A 25,612-nucleotide genomic window follows, 5' to 3' on the forward strand; every position below is an offset into this window, starting at 1 on the left:
CAACAGTTCCACACTGCCCACCAGGGATTATTTGTCTGTCTGTCTGTCGTGCATAGCCCCTCCCAAAAATGTACGCTCCCGGATTGGTTGAACCAAGTTCCTCCCTGCCCACTCCGAAAGAACGCGTTAACTCAGAACTCAAGATTTTAATTGTAACGAAAGTACAATATAAATATTCGTAAAATTATGGGAAGGTCCCACCGAGATTTGAACTCGGATCGCAGGATTCAGAGTCCTGAGTGCTAACCATTACACCATGGAACCAACTGGTCATCTGTGCTCATTACACGAGTGAAAACTGAGAGAAAGAGAATGAAAATAGAACGAAATGACAGTCGAGATGTGGGCAGGTATAATCGTGGCATAAAGTAATTCAGCACGATTGAGCACCATGTAGGGAATTCAGATCAGTGATTGCAGATTTAGTGGTTGTCATGTGGAGTGATTTTGGGAGCACTCACTGCTGACTCAACAGTAAGGCTGCCTTAGATCCTGAAGCATATTTAGTTAAAATAATACAGGTAGGAACAACAGTTCCACACTGCCCATCAGGGATTATTTGTCTGTCTGTCGTGCATAGCCCCTCCCAAAAATGTACGCTCTCGGATTGGTTGAACCAAGTTCCTCCCTGCCCACTCCGAAAGAACGCGTTAACTCAGAACTCAAGATTTTAATTGTAACGAAAGTACAATATAAATATTCGTAAAATTATGGGAAGGTCCCACCGAGATTTGAACTCGGATCGCAGGATTCAGAGTCCTGAGTGCTAACCATTACACCATGGAACCAACTGGTCATCTGTGCTCATTACACGAGTGAAAACTGAGAGAAAGAGAATGAAAATAGAACGAAATGACAGTCGAGATGTGGGCAGGTATGATCGTGGCATATAGTAATTCAGCACGATTGAGCACCATGTAGGGAATTCAGATCAGTGATTGCAGATTTAGTGGTTGTCATGTGGAGTGATTTTTGGAGCACTCACTGATGACTCAACAGTCAGGCTGCATTAGATCCTGAAGCATATTCAGTTAAAATAATACAGGTAGGAACAACAGTTCCACACTGCCCATCAGTGATTATTTGTCTGTCTGTCTGTCGTGCATAGCCCCTCCCAAAAATGTACGCTCTCGGATTGGTTGAAGTGCGTCACGTGACCGCGAGCCAGCAGCCAACCAGAGGTGCGCCCCTCCCAAACATGTACGCTCCCGGATTGGTTGAACCAAGTTCCTCCCTGCCCACTCCGAAAGAACGCGTTAACTCAGAACTCAAGATTTTAATTGTAACGAAAGTACAATATAAATATTCGTAAAATTATGGGAAGGTCCCACCGAGATTTGAACTCGGATCGCAGGATTCAGAGTCCTGAGTGCTAACCATTACACCATGGAACCAACTGGTCATCTGTGCTCATTACACGAGTGAAAACTGAGAGAAAGAGAATGAAAATAGAACGAAATGACAGTCGAGATGTGGGCAGGTATGATCGTGGCATATAGTAATTCAGCACGATTGAGCACCATGTAGGGAATTCAGATCAGTGATTGCAGATTTAGTGGTTGTCATGTGGAGTGATTTTTGGAGCACTCACTGATGACTCAACAGTCAGGCTGCATTAGATCCTGAAGCATATTCAGTTAAAATAATACAGGTAGGAACAACAGTTCCACACTGCCCATCAGTGATTATTTGTCTGTCTGTCTGTCGTGCATAGCCCCTCCCAAAAATGTACGCTCTCGGATTGGTTGAAGTGCGTCACGTGACCGCGAGCCAGCAGCCAACCAGAGGTGCGCCCCTCCCAAACATGTACGCTCCCGGATTGGTTGAACCAAGTTCCTCCCTGCCCACTCCGAAAGAACGCGTTAACTCAGAACTCAAGATTTTAATTGTAACGAAAGTACAATATAAATATTCGTAAAATTATGGGAAGGTCCCACCGAGATTTGAACTCGGATCGCAGGATTCAGAGTCCTGAGTGCTAACCATTACACCATGGAACCAACTGGTCATCTGTGCTCATTACACGAGTGAAAACTGAGAGAAAGAGAATGAAAATAGAACGAAATGACAGTCGAGATGTGGGCAGGTATAATCGTGGCATATAGTTATTCAGCACGATTGAGCACCATGTAGGGAATTCAGATCAGTGATTGCAGATTTAGTGGTTGTCATGTGGAGTGATTTTGGGAGCACTCACTGCTGACTCAACAGTAAGGCTGCCTTAGATCCTGAAGCATATTCAGTTAAAATAATACAGGTAGGAACAACATTTCCACACTGCCCATCAGTGATTATTTGTCTGTCTGTCTGTGGTGCATAGCCCCTCCCAAAAATGTACCCTCTCGGATTGGTTGAGAGTTGCTTCACGTGACCGCGAGCCAGCAGCCAACCAGAGGTGCGCCCCTCCCAAACATGTACGCTCCCGGATTGGTTGAACCAAGTTCCTCCCTGCCCACTCCGAAAGAACGCGTTAATTCAGAACTCAAGATTTTAATCGTAACGAAAGTACAATATAAATATTCGTAAAATTATGGGAAGGTCCCACCGAGATTTGAACTCGGATCTCAGGATTCAGAGTCCTGAGTGCTAACCATTACACCATGGAACCAACTGGTCATCTGTGCTCATTACACGAGTGAAAACTGAGAGAAAGAGAATGAAAACAGAACGAAATGACAGTCGAGATGTGGGCAGGTATAATCGTGGCATATAGTAATTCAGCACGATTGAGCACCATGTAGGGAATTCAGATCAGTGATTGCAGATTTAGTGGTTGTCATGTGGAGTGATTTTGGGAGCACTCACTGCTGACTCAACAGTAAGGCTGCCTTAGATCCTGAAGCATATTTAGTTAAAATAATACAGGTAGGAACAACAGTTCCACACTGCCCATCAGGGATTATTTGTCTGTCTGTCGTGCATAGCCCCTCCCAAAAATGTACGCTCTCGGATTGGTTGAACCAAGTTCCTCCCTGCCCACTCCGAAGGAACGCGTTAACGCAGAACTCAAGATTTTAATTGTAACGAAAGTACAATATAAATATTCGTAAAATTATGGGAAGGTCCCACCGAGATTTGAACTCGGATCGCAGGATTCAGAGTCCTGAGTGCTAACCATTACACCATGGAACCAACTGATGCACTGGGATCGTTACACAAGTGAGAATTGAGAAAAAGTCAAGACAAATAGAGCCCAATTACAGAGGGGTGATGGGTTAGGTGTAACCGTGGCATCTAGGAATTAAGCACGATGTGGTAATTCAGATCAGTGATTACAGATTTAGTGGTTATCATGATGAGTGATTTTTGGAGCACTCACTGATGACTCAACAGTCAGGCTGCCTTAGATCCTGAAGCATATTCAGTTAAAATAATACAGGTAGGAACAACAGTTCCACACTGCCCATCAGTGATTATTTGTCTGTCTGTCGTGCATAGCCCCTCCCAAAAATGTACGCTCTCGGATTGGTTGAAGTGCGTCACGTGACCGCGAGCCAGCAGCCAACCAGAGGTGCGCCCCTCCCAAACATGTACGCTCCCGGATTGGTTGAACCAAGTTCCTCCCTGCCCACTCCGAAAGAACGCGTTAACTCAGAACTCAAGATTTTAATCGTAACGAAAGTACAATATAAATATTCGTAAAATTATGAGAAGGTCCCACCGAGATTTGAACTCGGATCGCAGGATTCAGAGTCCTGAGTGCTAACCATTACACCATGGAACCAACTGGTCATCTGTGCTCATTACACGAGTGAAAACTGAGAGAAAGAGAATGAAAATAGAACGAAATGACAGTCGAGATGTGGGCAGGTATAATCGTGGCATATAGTAATTCAGCACGATTGAGCACCATGTAGGGAATTCAGATCAGTGATTGCAGATTTAGTGGTTGTCATGTGGAGTGATTTTGGGAGCACTCACTGCTGACTCAACAGTAAGGCTGCCTTAGATCCTGAAGCATATTTAGTTAAAATAATACAGGTAGGAACAACAGTTCCACACTACCCATCAGGGATTATTTGTCTGTCTGTCGTGCATAGCCCCTCCCAAAAATGTACGCTCTCGGATTGGTTGAACCAAGTTCCTCCCTGCCCACTCCGAAAGAACGCGTTAACGCAGAACTCAAGATTTTAATTGTAACGAAAGTACAATATAAATATTCGTAAAATTATGGGAAGGTCCCACCGAGATTTGAACGCGGATCGCAGGATTCAGAGTCCTGAGTGCTAACCATTACACCATGGAACCAACTGATGCACTGGGCTCGTTACACAAGTGAGAATTGAGAAAAAGTCAAGACAAATAGAGCCCAATTACAGAGGGGTGATGGGTTAGGTGTAACCGTGGCATCTAGGAATTAAGCACGATGTGGTAATTCAGATCAGTGATTACAGATTTAGTGGTTATCATGATGAGTGATTTTTGGAGCACTCACTGATGAATCAACAGTCAGGCTGCCTTAGATCCTGAAGCATATTCAGTTAAAATAATACAGGTAGGAACAACAGTTCCACACTGCCCATCAGTGATTATTTGTCTGTCTGTCTGTCGTGCATAGCCCCTCCCAAAAATGTATGCTCTCGGATTGGTTGAAGTGCGTCACGTGACCGCGAGCCAGCAGCCAACCAGAGGTGCGCCCCTCCCAAACATGTACGCTCCCGGATTGGTTGAACCAAGTTCCTACCTGCCCACTCCGAAGGGACGTGTTAACTCAGAACTCAAGATTTTAATTGCAACAAAAGTACCATATAAATATTCGTAAAATTATGGGAAGGTCCCACCGAGATTTGAACTCGGATCGCAGGATTCAGAGTCCTGAGTGCTAACCATTACACCATGGAACCAACTGATGAGCTGGGCTCATTACACAAGTGAAAATTGAGAAAAAGTTAAGACAAATAGAGCCCAATTACAGAGGGGCGATGGGTTAGGTGTAACCGTGGCATCTAGGAATTGAGCACGATGTGGTAATTCAGATCAGTGATTGCAGATTTAGTGGTTATCATGATGAGTGATTTTCGGAGCACTCACTGATGACTCAACAGTCAGGCTGCCTTAGATGCTGAAGCATATTCGGTTAAAATAATAACTCAGAACTCGTGATTTTAATTATAACAAAAGTACAATAAAAATATTCGTCAAATGATGGGAAGGTCCCACCGAGATTTGAACTCGGATCACAGGATTCAGAGTCCTGAGTGCTAACCATTACACCATGGAACCAACTGATAACCTGTGATTATTACACGAGTGAGAATTGAGAGAAAGAGAAGGCAAATTTAACCAAATGACAGAGGGGATGCGGGCAGGGAAAATCGTGGCATTTAGGAATTGAGCAGGATGTTGGAATTCAGATCAGTGATTGCAGATTTAGTGGTTGCCATGATGAGTGATTTTTGGAGCACTCACTGATGACTCAACAGTCAGGCTGCATTAGATCCTGAAGCATAATCAGTTAAAATAATACAGGTAGGAACAACAGTTCCACACTGCCCACCAGGGATTATTTGTCTGTCTGTCTGTCGTGCATAGCCCCTCCCAAAAATGTACGCTCTCGGATTGGTTGAAGTGCGTCACGTGACCGCGAGCCAGCAGCCAACCAGAGGTGCGCCCCTCCCAAACATGTACGCTTCCCGGATTGGTTGAACCAAGTTCCTCCCTGCCCACTCCGAAAGAACGCGTTAACTCAGAACTCAAGATTTTAATCGTAACGAAAGCACAACATAAATATTCGTAAAATTATGGGAAGGTCCCACCGAGATTTGAACTCGGATCACAGGATTCAGAGTCCTGAGTGCTAACCATTACACCATGGAACCAACTGGTCATCTGTGCTCATTACACGAGTGAAAACTGAGAGAAAGAGAATGAAAATAGAACGAAATGACAGTCGAGATGTGGGCAGGTATAATCGTGGCATATAGTAATTCAGCACGATTGAGCACCATGTAGGGAATTCAGATCAGTGATTGCAGATTTAGTGGTTGTCATGTGGAGTGATTTTGGGAGCACTCACTGCTGACTCAACAGTAAGGCTGCCTTAGATCCTGAAGCATATTTAGTTAAAATAATACAGGTAGGAACAACAGTTCCACACTGCCCATCAGGGATTATTTGTCTGTCTGTCGTGCATAGCCCCTCCCAAAAATGTACGCTCTCGGATTGGTTGAACCAAGTTCCTCCCTGCCCACTCCGAAAGAACGCGTTAACGCAGAACTCAAGATTTTAATTGTAACGAAAGTACAATTTAAATATTCGTAAAATTATGGGAAGGTCCCACGGAGATTTGAACTTGGATCGCAGGATTCAGAGTCCTGAGTGCTAACCATTACACCATGGAACCAACTGATGCACTGGGCTCGTTACACAAGTGAGAATTGAGAAAAATTCAAGACAAATAGAGCCCAATTACAGAGGGGTGATGGGTTAGGTGTAACCGTGGCATCTAGGAATAAAGCACGATGTGGTAATTCAGAACAGTGATTACAGATTTAGTGGTTATCATGATGAGTGATTTTTGGAGCACTCACTGATGACTCAACAGTCAGGCTGCCTTAGATCCTGAAGCATATTCAGTTAAAATAATAGAGGTAGGAACAACAGTTCCACACTGCCCATCAGTGATTATTTGTCTGTCTGTCGTGCATAGCCCCTCCCAAAAATGTACGCTCTCGGATTGGTTGAAGTGCGTCACGTGACCGCGAGCCAGCAGCCAACCAGAGGTGCGCCCCTCCCAAACATGTACGCTCCCGGATTGGTTGAACCAAGTTCCTCCCTGCCCACTCCGAAAGAACGCGTTAACTCAGAACTCAAGATTTTCATTGTAACGAAAGTACAATATAAATATTCGTAAAATTATGGGAAGGTCCCACCGAGATTTGAACTCGGATTGCAGGATTCAGAGTCCTGAGTGCTAACCATTACACCATGGAACCAACTGGTCATCTGTGCTCATTACACGAGTGAAAACTGAGAGAAAGAGAATGAAAATAGAACGAAATGACAGTCGAGATGTGGGCAGGTATAATCGTGGCATATAGTAATTCAGCACGATTGAGCACCATGTAGGGAATTCAGATCAGTGATTGCAGATTTAGTGGTTGTCATGTGGAGTGATTTTGGGAGCACTCACTGCTGACTCAACAGTAAGGCTGCCTTAGATCCTGAAGCATATTTAGTTAAAATAATACAGGTAGGAACAACAGTTCCACACTGCCCATCAGGGATTATTTGTCTGTCTGTCGTGCATAGCCCCTCCCAAAAATGTACGCTCTCGGATTGGTTGAACCAAGTTCCTCCCTGCCCACTCCGAAAGAACGCGTTAACTCAGAACTCAAGATTTTAATTGTAACGAAAGTACAATATAAATATTCGTAAAATTATGGGAAGGTCCCACCGAGATTTGAACTCGGATCGCAGGATTCAGAGTCCTGAGTGCTAACCATTACACCATGGAACCAACTGGTCATCTGTGCTCATTACACGAGTGAAAACTGAGAGAAAGAGAATGAAAATAGAACGAAATGACAGTCGAGATGTGGGCAGGTATAATCGTGGCATATAGTTATTCAGCACGATTGAGCACCATGTAGGGAATTCAGATCAGTGATTGCAGATTTAGTGGTTGTCATGTAGAGTGATTTTGGGAGCACTCACTGCTGACTCAACAGTAAGGCTGCCTTAGATCCTGAAGCATATTCAGTTAAAATAATACAGGTAGGAACAACAGTTCCACACTGCCCATCAGTGATTATTTGTCTGTCTGTCTGTGGTGCATAGCCCCTCCCAAAAATGTACGCTCTCGGATTGGTTGAAGTGCGTCACGTGACCGCGAGCCAGCAGCCAACCAGAGGTGCGCCCCTCCCAAACATGTACGCTCCCGGATTGGTTGAACCAAGTTCCTCCCTGCCCACTCCGAAAGAACGCGTTAACTCAGAACTCAAGATTTTAATCGTAACGAAAGTACAATATAAATATTCGTAAAATTATGGGAAGGTCCCACCGAGATTTGAACTCGGATCGCAGGATTCAGAGTCCTGAGTGCTAACCATTACACCATGGAACCAACTGGTCATCTGTGCTCATTACACGAGTGAAAACTGAGAGAAAGAGAATGAAAACAGAACGAAATGACAGTCGAGATGTGGGCAGGTATAATCGTGGCATATAGTAATTCAGCACGATTGAGCACCATGTAGGGAATTCAGATCAGTGATTGCAGATTTAGTGGTTGTCATGTGGAGTGATTTTGGGAGCACTCACTGCTGACTCAACAGTAAGGCTGCCTTAGATCCTGAAGCATATTTAGTTAAAATAATACAGGTAGGAACAACAGTTCCACACTGCCCATCAGGGATTATTTGTCTGTCTGTCGTGCATAGCCCCTCCCAAAAATGTACGCTCTCGGATTGGTTGAACCAAGTTCCTCCCTGCCCACTCCGAAAGAACGCGTTAACGCAGAACTCAAGATTTTAATTGTAACGAAAGTACAATATAAATATTCGTAAAATTATGGGAAGGTCCCACCGAGATTTGAACTCGGATCGCAGGATTCAGAGTCCTGAGTGCTAACCATTACACCATGGAACCAACTGATGCACTGGGATCGTTACACAAGTGAGAATTGAGAAAAAGTCAAGACAAATAGAGCCCAATTACAGAGGGGTGATGGGTTAGGTCAGGGGTCGGCAACCTGCGGCTCCGGAGCCGCATGCGGCTCTTTTGAACCTTGACCGCGGCTCCGGGGCGGATGCTAGCGAGGGGAGGAGGCGCACTGTGACACCTGCTCTGGCGTTGCCGCTGCTGACAGGTCGCCGCTCCGCTCCACACTGCCCGCCCGGTGACAGGCAATAACGTTGCCGTTGCTTTGTCACATGTTTGGAAGAAGTAAAAACCTTCCTGGGCAGCAAAGAGCTCACCTTTGCTGAGCTGGAACAGCCAGAGTGGCTGGAAAAATTACATTTTATGGTAGACATGACAGCACATCTAAACACGCTAAATACAACCCTTCAGGGGAAAGGAGGCACAGCCCTGCACATGCTGGAGGAGGTTTTGGCATTCGAGCGCAAGTTGACAGTGTTTGTCAAAGATTTACAGAGAGGTACACTGTCTCACTTTCCCTCTTTGAGAGAGTTCAAACAAAGTCATGATACGATAAATTTGGAATATTTCAAGTCTGCAATCACCACAATGCAAAGTTCGTTTGGGAAACGATTCTGTGAGTTCAGAGAGGAAAAAACGACATTATCCTTCCCTGTCACTCCCCTGGCGATCGATCCATCCCTATTGAATATGACTGCATTTGCAGGTGTAAGTCAACCTGATCTTGAGATGGAACTGGCCGATATAGCCGACAAAGATATATGGGTGTCCAAGTTCAAATGCTTGACCGCTACTCTTGAGGATGTTGCCCGTCAGAAGGCCATTCTGGCTCAGAATCATAAATGGAGTGATATTGAAAACCTTCCCAAACAGGACAAACTTGTATTCGAAACATGGAATGCCATCCCCAACACTTATATAAACATGAAAAAGTATGCATTTGGAGTCCTGTCGATCTTCGGCTCCACATATGTATGTGAGGAGGTCTTCTCCAACATGAACTATATTAAAAACAAACATCGATCACGCCTCACAGATGACAGCTTGCAAGCCTGTGTGAAAATGAAGGTGACGTCTTACAGCCCTGATGTGCAGACACTGTGCACTGAGGTTCAGGAGCAAAAATCCCATTAACCAGGTAATTTAGCTATTAATTTGCAAAAATATATTTTACATTGTTAAGTGAAAAAGTCATTTTTTTATTCAGATTGACAGCTGACTGCACGATCCTGTATATAGCAATAAGGTAAGAAACAATATATGCAGTGTTATATTTGTTTTAATAGTTGCAATGGTTTTGCGGCTCCCAGTTTATTTTTTCCTTCGGAAACGGGTCCAAGTGGCTCTTTATGTCTTAAAGGTTGCAGACCCCTGGGTTAGGTGTAACCGTGGCATCTAGGAATTAAGCACGATGTGGTAATTCAGATCAGTGATTACAGATTTAGTGGTTATCATGATGAGTGATTTTTGGAGCACTCACTGATGACTCAACAGTCAGGCTGCCTTAGATCCTGAAGCATATTCAGTTAAAATAATACAGGTAGGAACAACAGTTCCACACTGCCCATCAGTGATTATTTGTCTGTCTGTCGTGCATAGCCCCTCCCAAAAATGTACGCTCTCGGATTGGTTGAAGTGCGTCACGTGACCGCGAGCCAGCAGCCAACCAGAGGTGCGCCCCTCCCAAACATGTACGCTCCCGGATTGGTTGAACCAAGTTCCTCCCTGCCCACTCCGAAAGAACGCGTTAACTCAGAACTCAAGATTTTAATCGTAACGAAAGTACAATATAAATATTCGTAAAATTATGAGAAGGTCCCACCGAGATTTGAACTCGGATCGCAGGATTCAGAGTCCTGAGTGCTAACCATTACACCATGGAACCAACTGGTCATCTGTGCTCATTACACGAGTGAAAACTGAGAGAAAGAGAATGAAAATAGAACGAAATGACAGTCGAGATGTGGGCAGGTATAATCGTGGCATATAGTAATTCAGCACGATTGAGCACCATGTAGGGAATTCAGATCAGTGATTGCAGATTTAGTGGTTGTCATGTGGAGTGATTTTGGGAGCACTCACTGCTGACTCAACAGTAAGGCTGCCTTAGATCCTGAAGCATATTTAGTTAAAATAATACAGGTAGGAACAACAGTTCCACACTGCCCATCAGGGATTATTTGTCTGTCTGTCGTGCATAGCCCCTCCCAAAAATGTACGCTCTCGGATTGGTTGAACCAAGTTCCTCCCTGCCCACTCCGAAAGAACGCGTTAACGCAGAACTCAAGATTTTAATTGTAACGAAAGTACAATATAAATATTCGTAAAATTATGGGAAGGTCCCACCGAGATTTGAACGCGGATCGCAGGATTCAGAGTCCTGAGTGCTAACCATTACACCATGGAACCAACTGATGCACTGGGCTCGTTACACAAGTGAGAATTGAGAAAAAGTCAAGACAAATAGAGCCCAATTACAGAGGGGTGATGGGTTAGGTGTAACCGTGGCATCTAGGAATAAAGCACGATGTGGTAATTCAGAACAGTGATTACAGATTTAGTGGTTATCATGATGAGTGATTTTTGGAGCACTCACTGATGACTCAACAGTCAGGCTGCCTTAGATCCTGAAGCATATTCAGTTAAAATAATAGAGGTAGGAACAACAGTTCCACACTGCCAATCAGTGATTATTTGTCTGTCTGTCGTGCATAGCCCCTCCCAAAAATGTACGCTCTCGGATTGGTTGAAGTGCGTCACGTGACCGCGAGCCAGCAGCCAACCAGAGGTGCGCCCCTCCCAAACATGTACGCTCCCGGATTGGTTGAACCAAGTCCCTCCCTGCCCACTCCGAAAGAACGCGTTAACTCAGAACTCAAGATTTTCATTGTAACGAAAGTACAATATAAATATTCGTAAAATTATGGGAAGGTCCCACCGAGATTTGAACTCGGATTGCAGGATTCAGAGTCCTGAGTGCTAACCATTACACCATGGAACCAACTGGTCATCTGTGCTCATTACACGAGTGAAAACTGAGAGAAAGAGAATGAAAATAGAACGAAATGACAGTCGAGATGTGGGCAGGTATAATCGTGGCATATAGTAATTCAGCACGATTGAGCACCATGTAGGGAATTCAGATCAGTGATTGCAGATTTAGTGGTTGTCATGTGGAGTGATTTTGGGAGCACTCACTGCTGACTCAACAGTAAGGCTGCCTTAGATCCTGAAGCATATTTAGTTAAAATAATACAGGTAGGAACAACAGTTCCACACTGCCCATCAGGGATTATTTGTCTGTCTGTCGTGCATAGCCCCTCCCAAAAATGTACGCTCTCGGATTGGTTGAACCAAGTTCCTCCCTGCCCACTCCGAAAGAACGCGTTAACTCAGAACTCAAGATTTTAATTCTAACGAAAGTACAATATAAATATTCGTAAAATTATGGGAAGGTCCCACCGAGATTTGAACTCGGATCGCAGGATTCAGAGTCCTGAGTGCTAACCATTACACCATGGAACCAACTGGTCATCTGTGCTCATTACACGAGTGAAAACTGAGAGAAAGAGAATGAAAATAGAACGAAATGACAGTCGAGATGTGGGCAGGTATGATCGTGGCATATAGTAATTCAGCACGATTGAGCACCATGTAGGGAATTCAGATCAGTGATTGCAGATTTAGTGGTTGTCATGTGGAGTGATTTTTGGAGCACTCACTGATGACTCAACAGTCAGGCTGCATTAGATCCTGAAGCATATTCAGTTAAAATAATACAAGTAGGAACAACAGTTCCACACTGCCCACCAGGGATTATTTGTCTGTCTGTCTGTCGTGCATAGCCCCTCCCAAAAATGTACGCTCTCGGATTGGTTGAAGTGCGTCACGTGACCGCGAGCCAGCAGCCAACCAGAGGTGCGCCCCTCCCAAACATGTACGCTCCCGGATTGGTTGAACCAAGTTCCTCCCTGCCCACTCCGAAAGAACGCGTTAACTCAGAACTCAAGGTTTTAATCGTAACGAAAGTACAATATAAATATTCGTAAAATTATGGGAAGGTCCCACCGAGATTTGAACTCGGATCGCAGGATTCAGAGTCCTGAGTGCTAACCATTACACCATGGAACCAACTGGTCATCTGTGCTCATTACACGAGTGAAAACTGAGAGAAAGAGAATGAAAATAGAACGAAATGACAGTCGAGATGTGGGCAGGTATAATCGTGGCATATAGTAATTCAGCACGATTGAGCACCATGTAGGTAATTCAGAACAGTGATTACAGATTTAGTGGTTATCATGATGAGTGATTTTTGGAGCACTCACTGATGACTCAACAGTCAGGCTGCCTTAGATCCTGAAGCATATTCAGTTAAAATAATAGAGGTAGGAACAACAGTTCCACACTGCCCATCAGTGATTATTTGTCTGTCTGTCGTGCATAGCCCCTCCCAAAAATGTACGCTCTCGGATTGGTTGAAGTGCGTCACGTGACCGCGAGCCAGCAGCCAACCAGAGGTGCGCCCCTCCCAAACATGTACGCTCCCGGATTGGTTGAACCAAGTTCCTCCCTGCCCACTCCAACTCAGAACTCAAGATTTTAATTGTAACGAAAGTACAATATAAATATTCGTAAAATTATGGGAAGGTCCCACCGAGATTTGAACTCGGATCGCAGGATTCAGAGTCCTGAGTGCTAACCATTACACCATGGAACCAACTGGTCATCTGTGCTCATTACACGAGTGAAAACTGAGAGAAAGAGAATGAAAATAGAACGAAATGACAGTCGAGATGTGGGCAGGTATAATCGTGGCATATAGTTATTCAGCACGATTGAGCACCATGTAGGGAATTCAGATCAGTGATTGCAGATTTAGTGGTTGTCATGTGGAGTGATTTTGGGAGCACTCACTGCTGACTCAACAGTAAGGCTGCCTTAGATCCTGAAGCATATTCAGTTAAAATAATACAGGTAGGAACAACAGTTCCACACTGCCCATCAGTGATTATTTGTCTGTCTGTCTGTGGTGCATAGCCCCTCCCAAAAATGTACGCTCTCGGATTGGTTGAAGTGCGTCACGTGACCGCGAGCCAGCAGCCAACCAGAGGTGCGCCCCTCCCAAACATGTACGCTCCCGGATTGGTTGAACCAAGTTCCTCCCTGCCCACTCCGAAAGAACGCGTTAACTCAGAACTCAAGATTTTAATCGTAACGAAAGTACAATATAAATATTCGTAAAATTATGGGAAGGTCCCACCGAGATTTGAACTCGGATCGCAGGATTCAGAGTCCTGAGTGCTAAGCATTACACCATGGAACCAACTGGTCATCTGTGCTCATTACACGAGTGAAAACTGAGAGAAAGAGAATGAAAACAGAACGAAATGACAGTCGAGATGTGGGCAGGTATAATCGTGGCATATAGTAATTCAGCACGATTGAGCACCATGTAGGGAATTCAGATCAGTGATTGCAGATTTAGTGGTTGTCATGTGGAGTGATTTTGGGAGCACTCACTGCTGACTCAACAGTAAGGCTGCCTTAGATCCTGAAGCATATTTAGTTAAAATAATACAGGTAGGAACAACAGTTCCACACTGCCCATCAGGGATTATTTGTCTGTCTGTCGTGCATAGCCCCTCCCAAAAATGTACGCTCTCGGATTGGTTGAACCAAGTTCCTCCCTGCCCACTCCGAAAGAACGCGTTAACGCAGAACTCAAGATTTTAATTGTAACGAAAGTACAATATAAATATTCGTAAAATTATGGGAAGGTCCCACCGAGCTTTGAACTCGGATCGCAGGATTCAGAGTCCTGAGTGCTAACCATTACACCATGGAACCAACTGATGCACTGGGATCGTTACACAAGTGAGAATTGAGAAAAAGTCAAGACAAATAGAGCCCAATTACAGAGGGGTGATGGGTTAGGTCAGGGGTCGGCAACCTGCGGCTCCGGAGCCGCATGCGGCTCTTTTGAACCTTGACCGCGGCTCCGGGGCGGATGCTAGCGAGGGGAGGAGGCGCACTGTGACACCTGCTCTGGCGTTGCCGCTGCTGACAGGTCGCCGCTCCGCTCCACACTGCCCGCCCGGTGACAGGCAATAACGTTGCCGTTGCTTTGTCACATGTTTGGAAGAAGTAAAAACCTTCCTGGGCAGCAAAGAGCTCACCTTTGCTGAGCTGGAACAGCCAGAGTGGCTGGAAAAATTACATTTTATGGTAGACATGACAGCACATCTAAACACGCTAAATACAACCCTTCAGGGGAAAGGAGGCACAGCCCTGCACATGCTGGAGGAGGTTTTGGCATTCGAGCGCAAGTTGACAGTGTTTGTCAAAGATTTACAGAGAGGTACACTGTCTCACTTTCCCTCTTTGAGAGAGTTCAAACAAAGTCATGATACGATAAATTTGGAATATTTCAAGTCTGCAATCACCACAATGCAAAGTTCGTTTGGGAAACGATTCTGTGAGTTCAGAGAGGAAAAAACGACATTATCCTTCCCTGTCAATCCCCTGGCGATCGATCCATCCCTATTGAATATGACTGCATTTGCAGGTGTAAGTCAACCTGATCCTGAGATGGAACTGGCCGATATAGCCGACAAAGATATATGGGTGTCCAAGTTCAAATGCTTGACCGCTACTCTTGAGGATGTTGCCCGTCAGAAGGCCATTCTGGCTCAGAATCATAAATGGAGTGATATTGAAAACCTTCCCAAACAGGACAAACTTGTATTCGAAACATGGAATGCCATCCCCAACACTTATATAAACATGAAAAAGTATGCATTTGGAGTCCTGTCGATCTTCGGCTCCACATATGTATGTGAGGAGGTCTTCTCCAACATGAACTATATTAAAAACAAACATCGATCACGCCTCACAGATGACAGCTTGCAAGCCTGTGTGAAAATGAAGGTGACGTCTTACAGCCCTGATGTGCAGACACTGTGCACTGAGGTTCAGGAGCAAAAATCCCATTAACCAGGTAATTTAGCTATTAATTTGCAAAAATATATTTTACATTGTTAAGTGAAAAAGTCATTTTTTTATTCAGATTGACAGCTGACTGCACGATCCTGTATATAGCAATAAGGTAAGAAACAATATATGCAGTGTTATATTTGTTTTAATAGTTGCAATGGTTTTGCGGCTCCCAGTTTATTTTTTCCTTCGGAAACGGGTCCAAGTGGCTCTTTATGTCTTAAAGGTTGCAGACCCCTGGGTTAGGTGTAACCGTGGCATCTAGGAATTAAGCACGATGTGGTAATTCAGATCAGTGATTACAGATTTAGTGGTTATCATGATGAGTGATTTTTGGAGCACTCACTGATGACTCAACAGTCAGGCTGCCTTAGATCCTGAAGCATATTCAGTTAAAATAATACAGGTAGGAACAACAGTTCCACACTGCCCATCAGTGATTATTTGTCTGTCTGTCGTGCATAGCCCCTCCCAAAAATGTACGCTCTCGGATTGGTTGAAGTGCGTCACGTGACCGCGAGCCAGCAGCCAACCAGAGGTGCGCCCCTCCCAAACATGTACGCTCCCGGATTGGTTGAACCAAGTTCCTCCCTGCCCACTCCGAAAGAACGCGTTAACTCAGAACTCAAGATTTTAATCGTAACGAAAGTACAATATAAATATTCGTAAAATTATGAGAAGGTCCCACCGAGATTTGAACTCGGATCGCAGGATTCAGAGTCCTGAGTGCTAACCATTACACCATGGAACCAACTGGTCATCTGTGCTCATTACACAAGTGAGAATTGAGAAAAAGTTAAGACAAATAGAGCCCAATTACAGAGGGGCGATGGGTTAGGTGTAACCGTGGCATCTAGGAATTGAGCACGATGTGGTAATTCAGATCAGTGATTGCAGATTTAGTGGTTATCATGATGAGTGATTTTCGGAGCACTCACTGATGACTCAACAGTCAAGCTGCCTTAGATCCTGAAGCATATTCAGTTAAAATAATACAGGTAGGAACAACAGTTCCACACTGCCCACCAGGGATAATTTGTCTGTTTGTCATGCATGAATGCGCTATCCAACCAAGTTCCTAACTACCCACTCCGAAGGAACGCGTTTACTCAGAACTCAAGATTTTAATTGTAACGAAAGTACAATAAAAATATTCGTAAAATTATGGGAAGGTCCCACCGAGATTTGAACTCGGATCGCAGGATTCAGAGTCCTGAGTGCTAACCATTACACCATGGAACCAACTGATGAACTGGGCTCATTACACAAGTGAGAATTGAGAAAAAGTTAAGACAAATAGAGCCCAATTACAGAGGGGCGATGGGTTAGGTGTAACCGTGGCATCTAGGAATTGAGCACGATGTGGTAATTCAGATCAGTGATTGCAGATTTAGTGGTTATCATGATGAGTGATTTTCGGAGCACTCACTGATGACTCAACAGTCAGGCTGCCTTAGATGCTGAAGCATATTCGGTTAAAATAATAACTCAGAACTCGTGATTTTAATTATAACAAAAGTACAATAAAAAATATTCGTCAAATGATGGGAAGGTCCCACCGAGATTTGAACTCGGATCACAGGATTCAGAGTCCTGAGTGCTAACCATTACACCATGGAACCAACTGATAACCTGTGATTATTACACGAGTGAGAATTGAGAGAAAGAGAAGGCAAATTTAACCAAATGACAGAGGGGATGCGGGCAGGGAAAATCGTGGCATTTAGGAATTGAGCAGGATGTTGGAATTCAGATCAGTGATTGCAGATTTAGTGGTTGCCATGTGGAGTGCTTTTGTGAGCACAGCACTCACGGTTGACTCAACAATCAGGCTGCCTTAGAACCTGAACCATATTCAGTTGAAATAATAACTCGGAATTTTAATTATGGAAAAACTATAAAACAAAGATTCGTCAAAACATAGTGAGGTCCCACCGAGAATTTGAACTCGGATTGCAGGAATCAGAGTCCTGTGTGCTAAGCATTTCACGATGGAACCACCACCCATGGTTGCAGTACTATTCACTCTCCCTGCAGTAGTTTCTCTCTCCCCATTGTTTAAACATTGTTGCTGAGCCCTGAATCAACCTGTAGGTCACGAACAATGCATGAGAGCTCAGTGTGTTGGGCAACCATGATTCACTTCAACATTCCAAAGAAGAATAGTTAACTCGTGTAAAAACAAAAAAAATCAAAGTGTTCATTGCCCATTGAGCTATGAAGCTCCTCCTCAAGGGCGAAATGGCCTGCAAATTACATTCGAAACAGGATTTAATCCATATTACGAGGAATATCATAATAAAAAAGCATATCAGGCTCCACCGAGATTTGAACTCGGATCGCAGGATTCAAAGTCCTGAGTGCTAACCATTGTACCATGGAACCAACTGATGAGCCAGGCTCATTACACAAGTGAGAATTGATAAAAAGTGAAGGCAAATAGAGCAAAATACAGAGGGGATATGGGCAGGTGTAACCATGGCATCGAGGAATTGAGCACGATGTTGGAAATCAGATCAGTGATTGTAGATCTCGTGGTTGTCACGTGGAGTGATTTTGGGAGCACTCACTGCTGATTCAACAGTCAGGCTGCCTTAGGTCCTGAAGCATATTCAGCTAAAATAATACAGGTAGGAACAACAGTTGTACACTACCCACCAGGGATTATTTGTCTGTTTGTCTGTCGTGCATGGCTCCGCCCCACCAGAGCCCTCCCATTGGCTCGGGGGCGCCGACCAATGGGAGCGGTGGATTGGGGTTGGTTGAGGGGGGAGGGGTTAGTGGTAGGGGGGGGGCGAACTGCCGCGACTCGGGCCAATGAGGAGACGGGCGATGTTTCATTCACAAAATGGAACTGGGGGAGGGTGGGCAAATTGAAGGCACCCCAATGGGCTCCCCCTATCTCCGGTTGTAGCTAACATCTTCATGGAGAAATTTGAGACGGACGCCATCCAGACTACCACTCTACGCCCGACCTTATGGAAGAGGTACGTAGACGACACTTTTGTCATCTGGCCACATGGCCGGCCTGCTCTAGACCAATTTCTTGACCACATCAATTCCATACACCCAGCCATCAGATTCACCATGGAAGTCGAAAAAGATGGCAAGCTACCCTTTTTGCATGTCCTAATCAAAAGGAGACCTGATGGTTCAATGAGCCACTCTGTCTACAGGAAATCCACCCATACGGACGCTTATCTAAAACCGGATTCCCACCACCATCCATCCCAGAAGAATTCCCTCATCAAGACTCTATATCATAGAGCCCAATGCATATCCGACCATGAACACATTTCTAGTGAACTCAAACACATACGCCAAGCTCTTAAGGCTAATGGTTACTCCGACTACACAATCCGCAAAGCCATCTCTCCAACCATCAAGAAGGATCCTGTTGAGGAGCCTTTCAAGACCATCACCTTACCTTACATTGCTGGGGTCACAAAAAAGATCTCCAAAATCCTGATTAAACACAAGATCCAGGTCCGATTCAACACAGTACGTAAAATCCGTGATCTGGTACCGTCTGTAAAAGATGTGGTTCCAGACATACAGCACCCTGGTGTCTACAAACTAAGTTGCCTCTGTGGTAGCAGTTACATTGGACAAACCAAACGACATGTCTCGGACCGCATCCGTGAACATAAAGCTGACCTGAAACACGGTAGGACAAACACCTCAGCCGTGGCAGATCACTGTTACAACTCAGTGGGCTCACATGACATTGACTTCTCCAAGACAGAGGTTCTCTGCAAGCCACCTGGCTATCATGAGAGATTCGTTCATGAGGCGATCCACATATACAAACACAGAGACAATTTTAATCGAGAAGATGGATTCTGGCTTAGCAATCATTGGAAGGACGTAATAAACCATTTTGATACACATTAGGGTAGGTAGAATAATACATAGTGTTATATTGAAATGTGGTTTATTGCAATACAGTATATAATTTAATGTTGGGTTTATCTATGGCAGTATATAGTACGGTATATGCTCGGTTGATGTAAGAGAATAAAGTTTAGATGGAAGCATATATAACTTTTACGACGTAGTATTGTAATGTATTACTTGCTGTTAGTAACTCAGCTTATTGTAGAGTATAGTAAGTATACTGATGGTGCTATGCAGTTTATATTTTAGTCTTTGTATGTAGTTTATACCTTAGTTTTCTACGGTGTTGTTTAGTTACTGCAGCTACATATCATTGGCATTCCTTTCCTTTGTTAATGCTAATCCCTGCACCCCCCCCTTGGTGCTCTTGATCTTGCATAGTGCGTGGGCATGGTATGACTTTGAAGCCCCCCCGCCCCCTGCGCATTTCCCATGTATATGCTAAACTCATCTTGATATGCACATTCTTTTTGTTAAGGCGCTCTTCTACCACCCCCAACCCAGCTTATATGTAAGTTCCTAGCTTGAAGTGTCTCATTCTTCACCTGATGACGGCTGCTTGCGTTGTGGCCGAAACGTCGTGAGAATTGTTTCATTTTATTATGTTTTATTTTTATTATTTTATTACTTCCCTTCTACGTGACTTTACCGAAAAAAACAAGAAGATGGGGGAGGGTGGCTCCATTCATAAAATGGAAGCCTTGAAAAGAAAAAAGCGGATCTTTTTGCCTCGTGTTTCTTTCAACATTCCCAGGCTTAAGGTGATTCAGTTTGTCCAAAAAATCTAATGTATTCCTTGTAAAAGATAAAACACGTTAATGCATTTCTAGGTTAACATGAAGCATTAAAATTAACCCCCCCAATAAAAAAAAATTACGAAGTATTATATGACAATGCATATTACAGGTAGGAACAGGGATTATTTACGTATCTGTCTGTCGTGCATATGGGGAGGGGAGGGTGGGGGGTGGGTGGGAGGGGTGGGGTTGGGTGGCGAGGGGAGGGTGGGGAGGGGCTGGTCACCCCGTGGTGCCCTTATAAAACTCAACGTTTAACCTACACACTACACTATACACAACACGATACACTACACGATACACTACACTTATACAGGTAGGAACAAGAGGTTCCACACTGCCCACCCGGGATTATTTGTCTGTCTGTCGTGCACGAATGCGCTGTCCAAACAAGTTCCTACCTGCCCACTCCGAAGGAACGTGTTAACTCAGAACTCGTGATTTTAATTATGACAAAACTACAAAAAACATTTTTTAAACACGGCTTCGTTCCACCGAGGTTTGAACTCAGATAGCAGGATTCAAAGTCCTGAGTACAAACCATTACAATATGGAACCAACTGATGAAGCAGACTCATTACGTACGTCAGAAATGAAAGAAAGTGAAGGCAAATAGAGCAAAATACAGAGGGGATATGGGTTCGGTGTAACCGTGGCATCTAGGAATTGATCAGTGATTGCAGATTTAGTGGTTGTCATGTGGAGTAATTTTGGGAGCACAGCACTCACTGTTTACTCAACAGTCAGGCTGCCTTAGATCCTGAAGTCATATTAAAACTCACATCTCGTGATTTTAATGACAAAACTACAACAACAAAAATGTTTTTAAACATGGCGGGGTTACAACCGAGATATGAACTTAGTTCGCAGGATTCAGAGTCCTGAGTGCTAATAACCATTCCACTCTGGAACCGGCACACTTGACCTACTAACTTCATAATCTCTTAACAGCAACCACTCATTCTTAAAAAACGTTGGAAGTAGCATTATTCTTCTTCTTGGTTTTTTCGGTAAAGTCACGTAGAAGGGAAGTAATAAAATAATAAAAATAAAACATAATAAAATGAAACAATTCTCACGACGTTTCGGCCACAACGCAAGCAGCCGTCCTCAGGTGAAGAATGAGACACTTCAAGCTAGGAACTTACATATAAGCTGGGTTGGGGGTGGTAGAAGAGCGCCTTAACAAAAAGAATGTGCATATCAAGATGAGTTTAGCATATACATGGGAAATGCGCAGGGGGGCGGGGGGGCTTCAAAGTCATACCATGCCCACGCACTATGCAGGATCAAGAGCACCAAGGGGGGGTGCAGGGATTAGCATTAACAAAGGAAAGGAATGCCAATGATATGTAGCTGCAGTAACTAAACAACACCGTAGAAAACTAAGGTATAAACTACATACAAAGACTAAAATATAAACTGCATAGCACCATCAGTATACTTACTATACTCTACAATAAGCTGAGTTACTAACAGCAAGTAATACATTACAATACTACGTCGTAAAAGTTATATAATATGCTTCCATCTAAACTTTATTCTCTTACATCAACCGAGCATATACCGTACTATATACTGCCATAGATAAACCCAACATTAAATTATATACTGTATTGCAATAAACCACATTTCAACATAACACTATGTATTATTCTACCTACCCTAATGTGTATCAAAATGGTTTATTACGTCCTTCCAATGATTGCTAAGCCAGAATCCATCTTCTCGATTAAAATTGTCTCTGTGTTTGTATATGTGGATCGCCTCATGAACGAATCTCTCATGATAGCCAGGTGGCTTGCAGAGAACCTCTGTCTTGGAGAAGTCAATGTCATGTGAGCCCACTGAGTTGTAACAGTGATCTGCCACGGCTGAGGTGTTTGTCCTACCGTGTTTCAGGTCAGCTTTATGTTCACGGATGCGGTCCGAGACATGTCGTTTGGTTTGTCCAATGTAACTGCTACCACAGAGGCAACTTAGTTTGTAGACACCAGGGTGCTGTATGTCTGGAACCACATCTTTTACAGACGGTACCAGATCACGGATTTTATGTACTGTGTTGAATCGGACCTGGATCTTGTGTTTAATCAGGATTTTGGAGATCTTTTTTGTGACCCCAGCAATGTAAGGTAAGGTGATGGTCTTGAAAGGCTCCTCAACAGGATCCTTCTTGATGGTTGGAGAGATGGCTTTGCGGATTGTGTAGTCGGAGTAACCATTAGCCTTAAGAGCTTGGCGTATGTGTTTGAGTTCACTGGAAATGTGTTCATGGTCGGATATGCATTGGGCTCTATGATATAGAGTCTTGATGAGGGAATTCTTCTGGGATGGATGGTGGTGGGAATCCGGTTTTAGATAAGCGTCCGTATGGGTGGATTTCCTGTAGACAGAGTGGCTCATTGAACCATCAGGTCTCCTTTTGATTAGGACATCCAAAAAGGGTAGCTTGCCATCTTTTTCGACTTCCATTGTGAATCTGCATTATTGTATTAATGATTTAATACAATTGATTGAACCCACTCTCGTGTTGACTGTGTAACAAGACTTCCGTGTGACGGTTCCATGGTGTAATGATTAGCACTCAGGACTTTGAATCCTGCGATCCGAGTTCAAATCTCGGTGGAACCACGTGTATTTTTTTGTTGCAATAAATATATCGTCGTTAGGCTTTTAGTGGGATCGTTTTTAATTTTGGAGTAACTCCCATCATTAAGAAGGTCCAGGATTTTGTTGTTGTATGAATCTTTATCCATGATGACCGTGGCATTGCCCTTGTCTACCGAGAGGATGACTATATCATCTCTCTTTTTTAGGTCCGCGAGTTCAGAGCGTTCGTTTTTGCTGATGTTACTAGTGGGTTTCTTAGCATTCTTAAGAATAGTAGCTATTTCAGCTCTTGCTACATCCGCATGGATGTGTCCTATGCCTCTGAGGGCTACATCAATCTGAGAAATCATATCCTCTACTGGTATATATTTAGGGGTGACGGCGAAATTTAGTCCTTTGGCCAGTACCGTTTTTAGAGTGTCAGAAATTGGGATGTTACTCTGATTAATCATGGTCTTGTTAACATCCAGCTTTGCGATGTGTGGCTCTGGTTTCTTCTTAGATAGGAGGTTGAATTTAGAAATCAGGTTAGCTTTGCATTTGGCTGACATTGAGTCAGCAGAAGCAGAAGTCATGTTATCAACGTGGTTCCAATCAGAAGGTGACATTTTTGTGTTAACATTAAATGTGTTTGTAAGAGAGTCTTGTCTAAATTATCGAGTTCAGATCGGAGTAACCTTATTCTCTCCGAGATTAGTGATAGGCTAGCTTTAAATAAGATCTGTTTAGAGTTCGGTGAGGACACAGCAGCGGATGTGAGTGTGAAAGCGATGGGTATTACCTTGTTATCTCGGCATCTCTTGAGGAAGGCCAGCGTCTCGAGAAGCTGTGACTTCTTGTCTCGTTGTATGTTAAAAACTCTAACAGATAGGTGGAATTCCTCCCCGTAGAGGGCATTAATTCTAGATTTGAAGCTTTCGTGACTGCAAGGAATCATATTCTTAGGTTTTTTCGGTAAAGTCACGTAGGTAAAACATCAAAATTAATGAAAATAAAATAAAATAAAACAAAAATCACGACGTTTCGGAGGCAACACAAGTCTCCGTCATCAGGTGGGACCGTCACAGCCGAATTAGCTGCATCAAGTGAGGCAATGATTCAAGATGTAATCCCTTATAAGCAAGTTGAAGGGGGGAGGAGAGGGGGGGGAGCTCATCAGAATGTGGTAGCCAATGAATGGAACGTATCGGGAGGGAGGGGAGCGGGGCTCAAAGACAGCACGGAGTGCTAAGTACAACGCATCGGGAGGGGGGGGGGGCCAAAAAAAAGGACGACGGCTTGGACGCGGTTGCTGCTGCACACGCCAACACAATGGACAGAGAGGGGGAGGGGAGGCCTGATACACATGATAGACAAAAGAACGAAAATGCCCATGTTTATACCAATGCTGGCTGAACAATGAAGAGAGTACTGTTAAAAAATAACTGGGGATGTTAACACTCGGTAAAGTAAAGTAAAATAGTGCCTGTCAGATAAGATGATCCAAAAAAGTGTAATTAAGTCTTGCCTGTGAAAGGGAGTAGAGTATCTGATAGAAAACGGGCTAGTTTGTACGTAGGAGAGTTTATCGTCGACACAATGGGTCGTAGCGGGGTGCCTTCCTTATGGATTTTGGGAAGACCATAGAGTCTGGGAGGTCTGCAGTGAACCTTGGTCTCGGAAAAGACAATTTCATGAGAGCCCACCGAGTTGTAGCAATGATTGGCAACGGCAGAAGAATCAGTTCTGCCGTGTTTCAGATCTGACTTGTGCTCGCGGACACGATCAGGTTCTCTGCAAACCTCCCGGCTACCATCAAAGGTTTGTACACGAAGCCATACAAATATACAAACACAGACATAATTTCAACTGTGATGATGGGTACAAACTTAGTAATCATTGGAAAGATGTTATCAACCACGCAAAAAAGACTAATTTACACTTTTTGGACCATCTTATCTGACAGGCACTATTTTACTTTACTTTACCGAGTGTTAACATCCCCAGTTATTTTTTAACAGTACTCTCTTCATTGTTCAGCCAGCATTGGTATAAACATGGGCATTTTCGTTCTTTTGTCTATCATGTGTATCAGGCCTCCCCTCCCCCTCTCTGTCCATTGTGTTGGCGTGTGCAGCAGCAACCGCGTCCAAGCCGTCGTCCTTTTTTTGGCCCCGCCCCCCCCTCCCCCTCCCGATGCGTTGTACTTAGCACTCCGTGCTGTCTTTGAGCCCCGCCCCCCTCCCTCCCGATACGTTCCATTCATTGGCTACCACATTCTGATGAGCTCCCCCCCCCCTCTTCTCCCCCCTTCAACTTGCTTATAAGGAATTACATCTTGAATCATTGCCTCACTTGATGCAGCTAATTCGGCTGTGACGGTCCCACCTGATGACGGAGACTTGTGTTGCCTCCGAAACGTCGTGATTTTTGTTTTATTTTATTTTCATTAATTTTGATGTTTTACCTACGTGACTTTACCGAAAAAACCTAAGAATATGATTCCTTGCAGTCATGACAGCTTCAAATCTAGAATTAATGCCCTCTACGGGGAGGAATTCCACCTATCTGTTAGAGTTTTTAACAGACAACGAGACAAGAAGTCACAGCTTCTCGAGACGCTGGCCTTCCTCAAGAGATGCCGAGATAACAAGGTAATACCCATCGCTTTCACACTCACATCCGCTGCTGTGTCCTCACCGAACTCTAAACAGATCTTATTTAAAGCTAGC

General features: G+C 44.1%; 1 protein-coding gene and 28 non-coding genes across 29 annotated transcripts in view; 1 reads left to right on the forward strand and 28 right to left on the reverse strand.

The window, feature by feature from the left end:
* Positions 1-25,612, reverse strand: part of LOC144941235 (F-box only protein 4-like) — a 59,255-nt gene that overhangs the window by 14,200 nt on the left and 19,443 nt on the right. The window lies entirely within an intron of this gene.
* On the reverse strand, positions 193-264 carry TRNAQ-CUG (transfer RNA glutamine (anticodon CUG)). Its single transcript has one exon. It is a non-coding gene; the product is annotated as a tRNA-Gln (tRNA).
* TRNAQ-CUG (transfer RNA glutamine (anticodon CUG)) lies at positions 717-788 on the reverse strand. The gene has a single exon. It is a non-coding gene; the product is annotated as a tRNA-Gln (tRNA).
* On the reverse strand, positions 1,323-1,394 carry TRNAQ-CUG (transfer RNA glutamine (anticodon CUG)). Its single transcript has one exon. It is a non-coding gene; the product is annotated as a tRNA-Gln (tRNA).
* Positions 1,929-2,000, reverse strand: TRNAQ-CUG (transfer RNA glutamine (anticodon CUG)). The gene has a single exon. It is a non-coding gene; the product is annotated as a tRNA-Gln (tRNA).
* TRNAQ-CUG (transfer RNA glutamine (anticodon CUG)) lies at positions 2,537-2,608 on the reverse strand. The gene has a single exon. It is a non-coding gene; the product is annotated as a tRNA-Gln (tRNA).
* On the reverse strand, positions 3,061-3,132 carry TRNAQ-CUG (transfer RNA glutamine (anticodon CUG)). Its single transcript has one exon. It is a non-coding gene; the product is annotated as a tRNA-Gln (tRNA).
* TRNAQ-CUG (transfer RNA glutamine (anticodon CUG)) lies at positions 3,653-3,724 on the reverse strand. Its single transcript has one exon. It is a non-coding gene; the product is annotated as a tRNA-Gln (tRNA).
* Positions 4,177-4,248, reverse strand: TRNAQ-CUG (transfer RNA glutamine (anticodon CUG)). The gene has a single exon. It is a non-coding gene; the product is annotated as a tRNA-Gln (tRNA).
* TRNAQ-CUG (transfer RNA glutamine (anticodon CUG)) lies at positions 4,773-4,844 on the reverse strand. Its single transcript has one exon. It is a non-coding gene; the product is annotated as a tRNA-Gln (tRNA).
* On the reverse strand, positions 5,152-5,223 carry TRNAQ-CUG (transfer RNA glutamine (anticodon CUG)). Its single transcript has one exon. It is a non-coding gene; the product is annotated as a tRNA-Gln (tRNA).
* Positions 5,748-5,819, reverse strand: TRNAQ-CUG (transfer RNA glutamine (anticodon CUG)). Its single transcript has one exon. It is a non-coding gene; the product is annotated as a tRNA-Gln (tRNA).
* Positions 6,864-6,935, reverse strand: TRNAQ-CUG (transfer RNA glutamine (anticodon CUG)). Its single transcript has one exon. It is a non-coding gene; the product is annotated as a tRNA-Gln (tRNA).
* On the reverse strand, positions 7,388-7,459 carry TRNAQ-CUG (transfer RNA glutamine (anticodon CUG)). The gene has a single exon. It is a non-coding gene; the product is annotated as a tRNA-Gln (tRNA).
* TRNAQ-CUG (transfer RNA glutamine (anticodon CUG)) lies at positions 7,994-8,065 on the reverse strand. Its single transcript has one exon. It is a non-coding gene; the product is annotated as a tRNA-Gln (tRNA).
* On the reverse strand, positions 8,518-8,589 carry TRNAQ-CUG (transfer RNA glutamine (anticodon CUG)). The gene has a single exon. It is a non-coding gene; the product is annotated as a tRNA-Gln (tRNA).
* TRNAQ-CUG (transfer RNA glutamine (anticodon CUG)) lies at positions 10,415-10,486 on the reverse strand. Its single transcript has one exon. It is a non-coding gene; the product is annotated as a tRNA-Gln (tRNA).
* TRNAQ-CUG (transfer RNA glutamine (anticodon CUG)) lies at positions 10,939-11,010 on the reverse strand. The gene has a single exon. It is a non-coding gene; the product is annotated as a tRNA-Gln (tRNA).
* Positions 11,531-11,602, reverse strand: TRNAQ-CUG (transfer RNA glutamine (anticodon CUG)). The gene has a single exon. It is a non-coding gene; the product is annotated as a tRNA-Gln (tRNA).
* On the reverse strand, positions 12,055-12,126 carry TRNAQ-CUG (transfer RNA glutamine (anticodon CUG)). Its single transcript has one exon. It is a non-coding gene; the product is annotated as a tRNA-Gln (tRNA).
* TRNAQ-CUG (transfer RNA glutamine (anticodon CUG)) lies at positions 12,661-12,732 on the reverse strand. The gene has a single exon. It is a non-coding gene; the product is annotated as a tRNA-Gln (tRNA).
* On the reverse strand, positions 13,250-13,321 carry TRNAQ-CUG (transfer RNA glutamine (anticodon CUG)). The gene has a single exon. It is a non-coding gene; the product is annotated as a tRNA-Gln (tRNA).
* On the reverse strand, positions 13,856-13,927 carry TRNAQ-CUG (transfer RNA glutamine (anticodon CUG)). The gene has a single exon. It is a non-coding gene; the product is annotated as a tRNA-Gln (tRNA).
* On the reverse strand, positions 14,380-14,451 carry TRNAQ-CUG (transfer RNA glutamine (anticodon CUG)). The gene has a single exon. It is a non-coding gene; the product is annotated as a tRNA-Gln (tRNA).
* On the reverse strand, positions 16,277-16,348 carry TRNAQ-CUG (transfer RNA glutamine (anticodon CUG)). Its single transcript has one exon. It is a non-coding gene; the product is annotated as a tRNA-Gln (tRNA).
* Positions 16,768-16,839, reverse strand: TRNAQ-CUG (transfer RNA glutamine (anticodon CUG)). The gene has a single exon. It is a non-coding gene; the product is annotated as a tRNA-Gln (tRNA).
* TRNAQ-CUG (transfer RNA glutamine (anticodon CUG)) lies at positions 17,148-17,219 on the reverse strand. The gene has a single exon. It is a non-coding gene; the product is annotated as a tRNA-Gln (tRNA).
* On the reverse strand, positions 17,911-17,982 carry TRNAQ-UUG (transfer RNA glutamine (anticodon UUG)). The gene has a single exon. It is a non-coding gene; the product is annotated as a tRNA-Gln (tRNA).
* TRNAQ-UUG (transfer RNA glutamine (anticodon UUG)) lies at positions 22,851-22,922 on the forward strand. Its single transcript has one exon. It is a non-coding gene; the product is annotated as a tRNA-Gln (tRNA).

The sequence above is a fragment of the Lampetra fluviatilis genome, chromosome 24 (assembly GCF_964198595.1).
Source record: "Lampetra fluviatilis chromosome 24, kcLamFluv1.1, whole genome shotgun sequence".
Lineage (NCBI taxonomy): Eukaryota > Metazoa > Chordata > Hyperoartia > Petromyzontiformes > Petromyzontidae > Lampetra > Lampetra fluviatilis.